This window comes from Adiantum capillus-veneris, chromosome 11, assembly GCF_014529385.1.
Source record: "Adiantum capillus-veneris isolate H3 chromosome 11, ASM1452938v2, whole genome shotgun sequence".
Taxonomy (NCBI): domain Eukaryota; kingdom Viridiplantae; phylum Streptophyta; class Polypodiopsida; order Polypodiales; family Pteridaceae; genus Adiantum; species Adiantum capillus-veneris.
In genome coordinates this window covers 83,563,427-83,568,209 of record NC_140941.1, presented here as the reverse complement: position 1 = coordinate 83,568,209, position 4,783 = coordinate 83,563,427, and the positions used below count along the sequence as shown (strand labels likewise).

At 45.3% G+C, this 4,783-nt stretch overlaps 1 pseudogene; it reads right to left on the bottom strand.

Moving 5' to 3' along the window:
* Nucleotides 1–289: 289 nt before the first annotated feature.
* LOC147447559 (uncharacterized protein At4g26485-like) lies at nucleotides 290–1,891 on the bottom strand (annotated as a pseudogene).
* Nucleotides 1,892–4,783: the final 2,892 nt, after the last annotated feature.

Sequence of the window (4,783 nt, the reverse complement as noted above, 5' to 3'; positions counted from 1 at the left end):
AGAGAGAGACCCACCTACATATACACCCATCTTCTCTCTCTCTCTCTCTCTCTCTCTCTCTCTCTCACACACACACACACACACACACACATGTATGCATGCACACAAAAACAAAGGTCTCTTCTTTCTTGGCATGAAACATTATTTCTCCCTAATATTTGTGCATAAGATCCTTGTTAATTTTTGCGCCTTGTATTTTGAGTGAGAGAAGCCATACTCTTACTCAACTTCACTTACAAAGTAGTGAGAAAAAGTGAAAGTGAAATATAATAGTGCCATAATTCTATTAACACATGGGAAGTAACGAGTATTAGAATCCCCTCTTTTCACTATCTTTCTCTGAAAGACCCAAATTGGCTTAAAGCCCCGATTTGGTCCCACATTGTTTCTGGGGTGGCGTTTATGGAGCAACAAAAAGAGAAAGCAACCATCGTAAATGTATTACCATTTGCAATGTACAGTTCACACATACATTTTGAATCCATCGTTGCATTGATCTTTAGGTGTCTGCGCAGAAGACACCATCGCCCTTTCGGTTGACATATCCCGGGAACTTGCTCCTGTCAAAAACCTTCAACTGCTTGAGCAGGAATCCCACCTCAGCTGCTGCACCCTCCAAGTTCCACGCCGTGTAAGGGTATCGTCCCACGTGGTGCGTGACGTGGACCTCTCCTCCCTCCCGCAGCAATGACTTAGCGTTTGGGAAGAACTTACGCAGGAGCTCCTTGTTCGCTCTGCAGGACATCAATGCTCAACAGGCGGAACGTCGAAGCTCCTGCATTGTGTGTGTGTGTGTGTGTGAGAGAGAGAGAGAGAGAGAGAGAGAGAGAGAGAGAGAGAATTTGTGGAATGTCATGAGAGCGTGTGTGTGTTATATGTGAGAGCGGCGGGAAGCGACGAGAGAGAGAGAGAGAGAGAGAGAGAGAGAGAGAGAGAAGCTTACGCGATTCTTGCCGGACTTCTCTCATCGACCCCCACCGAGAAGCCTTCGTGTGGAAAATTGAAGATAATGCGATCAAAGCGTCGCGCTTATCGTTAGCCATCCGCGTGGCATCCACGCCATGCATAAGTTCGACTCAAGGGTGCTCTGGCAGCTAGGGTAGTTCTTCAGCAGCTTCGCTAACATCCAGCACAATAAATACAATGGATAATTAGCGATTATATACGCCGCCTTTAGCAATCCATCACAAGAAGTTTTGAACAAATTCTCACAAAAATTCCCACATTGTGATTTACCTCAACATCATGAGCTTATGTGAGGGAGGCACTCCATACCTAGCTAGGTACGATTGGAGGCAAGGGACCGCCGGCCCCCCAAGGGACCGTCGTGGGGGGGCCAACGATCCCTTGCTCCCAATTGTACCTAGCTAGGTCTGCAGTGCCTCTCGAGCAGAAACTCATGATGTTATGCATCTTAACCAAAAAGAAAGGACTCCATTTTCCTACATGAGAACCACGGGGTCAGTTGTCTCTTGCTCTCAATCGTACCTAGCTAAGTATGCAGTGCCTCTCAAGCAGAAACTCATGATGATATGCATCGTGACCAAAAACAAAGGACTCCATTTTCCTACATGAGAAGTTTTCTAAATCTTCTTGTGTATATCTGTGACGGCTACTATATATAATTAGTACGTCTATAATTATAATTACAGTACAATTAGACATTCCCATTGCGGCCATTGCTCTGCGTTGTGATCATACCTCGGGAATCTAGAGACGTGGCTACCATATTAGTCGCAGCTGAGCCAAAAGCTGTCGCCAGAGCCTTTGAGAAAGAGAAGTCTCCTTCTCCCACAAGCAGTATTCTCTGCTTGCTGTCGTACAGATGTATTTTCTTTGGCTCTTCATCGTCTCCACTTGTAGAATCCGCCCTTGTCGCTGCACTAATTTCCAGTAGGACCCTCAGAAGTGTTCGTTATATGTCTTCATGAGGAAGAGGCTCCATTGTCTTGTGGCGGGACTGATAGACTCGAGACCACCTCTCATCTACCTGGTTATGGAGTCACGAAAATGCTACTTTGTGACCAGTTTTATACGTATAGCAACACTCCCGCGACCCACCTGCTACCGATTGGCCGTGCTCTTTAAATTTTGAGATCACTGAGGGTGACGTTCTTGTCTGAGGCACTGAAGGCTCAAGCGGATCCACATTGGGATTTCATCTATACATGAGTAGCACGACAGTAGCAATAGCTATAGCTATTCTCGGCCCTCAGGTCACATGAAATTTTGAGATCACTCAGGGTGACGTTCTTGTCTAAGCTGCATCCAATCGGATCCACATTGGGATTTCATCTACACATGAGTAGCAATAGCAATAGCTATTCTCAGGTCACATGAAATGTGGCTTGAGTGACTAGTGATGATGAATGACAAGTCTCTTGCGCAACAATAGATGAAGGAGCTCCTCTTCACCACCTTCGCCAATGGCCTGCATGTTTTCGCTCACTGTCATCTCTTCCCTCCTCTCGTCCCTCGGCACGAGGGTAGAGGAGCAAGTATTGAGACGACGAAATTGAGATCCGTTTATGCATGCACAGATTTGGGCTCTGAGAGCAGCACGATTTTCGAGACAAAATGGGGTCGCTTAAGGGTTAGAGATGTAGCAGTGCGAGAACAGAGATGAAGACGTATCAAGATTGAACCCTCGTTTCGAGGGAAAAAGGCGACAACATGTCAGCTCCCGTAGGCCAACAACTCATGCAGGTTTGTGTGCTCATAGGGGAGTGGTGTGTGTTCTTATTTGGACGTGTCTACTTACTTGCTCCTCTACCCTAAGGGGCATGGAGTTCTCAATGAAGCCCCCGTGGTGGGATCAATGGATGGGAATCGAGGCACATAATGGGAGGTCGTCATGCATATCCATGACATCCAAATTTGTAAAATTGGACACATTTTGTAAACTAGGACATGTCAGTTGAGTGGCATTTTTTATCCAGCTTGGCCGCCAACGTGGATGAGCTCATTGCATGAGGTTGAGGGGCTATCAAGATGCAAAGGACCGTGGTATGAAGCAAGGGTGGTACATTGCATGAGTGAGGGAGGTGGGGGTCCGGAGACGGAAAATTGTTCGAGTGACTATGTATAGCCGAATTGGAGGAAGCACAGCTCTGTAGAGTGATGCATTCAAGCTATGTAAACCTCAGTCAACCGTTGCAAACTTGCAAGGTGTCTAGAGGAAAAGAAATCCAACACACACAGTCACTAAGGTATGCAGGTGTTTCAATAATCTCAGCAACTCATCATCAAGTTTTGTAGCTTGTGTTTACTTTTTTGCCCCAAGTCCATCAGGCATTTGCCAGCTATCTTGTAAGGTCTTTTCATTTTTGTTGTACATTATCCTAGTGCCTATTCTGAGCAATCAACTCGATCCTACTGAGATATATGGGCATTGAACTAACGCCTACAATCCTTCTTGTAAAGATGAAGGGAGAGAGAGGATGATTATGGCACCAAGAAGGGGATTGAAAGTTGCGGGTGAACACACATAGGGATGCAAGCATGGGGCCGAGCCTCCATTTGATACAACATATGGCATGCCTCCAAAGGCTCTCTGAAGCAACCCTTGATTGAGGGTAAAAGAATGCAGAGAGAAAAGGGGGAAGGACACCTATCCTGGAGTAGAGTTTCCCCATCTATAAAGACTATGAAAATCTCAAAACATTTATCGTATGTGGAATTGGAGCTGATCTCTTGAGACAGCTAATTCCAGTGTTGAAAGATTTCAGCTACTAGTGTGGGAAGATTTCAGACAGCAGACCGGACAGGAATCAGAGATTAAACTGAAATGTGGATACTGAAATAAGAATCAGACTGATGTATTGGAAATAAGGTTCAGATTCAGATTCAGATTCAGAAGACTGAACGAGAAGTAAGTATAACTGAAATATATACCATGATTGGGATTACAGATCAAGATTACAACGAATATGATTACAGAGAGAAAGTACAGCCGACAATACTGCCAATGATTCTCAAGTACAATTATAGCCAAAGCGCTAACCCAAATGATAACAATTGCCAACCCGATTACAATGTAATGGGCCCTATTTATACACTTCGGGTTTACTGTAGTAATTACCATAGTAATTACTAAGTAGTTCGCTGCCCATCTTCTAAGAAGATGTTCCCACATAGTGACTTTCCAGCCGTCTACATCCTTTCCTTCTTTCTTGAATTTTGGCAAGATTCTAAAATTTCTGAAAATTTCCCCTGTCTGAATCTGATGTGAGACTGAAAAATCCATCGTCTGGTTCTGATGTTGGGATGCCGGCTTGACCACTGATAGAATGGCCATTCAAAGATTACGAGTAGGAGTTCAAGAAGGACCAAGGATTGCAAGAGGCAGTGGAAAAGGCCAAGGTGTAGCTGTCATCTCTCCCTGCCTGCTGAGAAGAAAAGTCCCCACTGAATTCTGAGATGGAACTACCCAGTATCCTTCCATTGGACCGTCTTCCATTTGCCTTTGCCTTTGGACCGGGACAGTGCCTGAGAAGTCCCAGTACTAGCATTCTCCTTCTGAATCAGTCGGTAAATGGCCTCCTGCTCAAGCTGATCCCGCCGATCGGTGGTCATTTCTACTTCATAAGGCGTGAGAGAATGATAAGTTTTGGTGTCAGGATCATAGAGTGTATGCCTGCCCTTGCTCAGTTTGGTTCTAGCCAGCTTATGACAATGCGAAGCAGTATGGATCCATCCTTCTGGAAGAGGATGATTAGTTTTGACGCGAGCTTCGAAAAGAATCTCCGCCATCTCCATGTACTGTGGTGCCAGACCCAGCTTT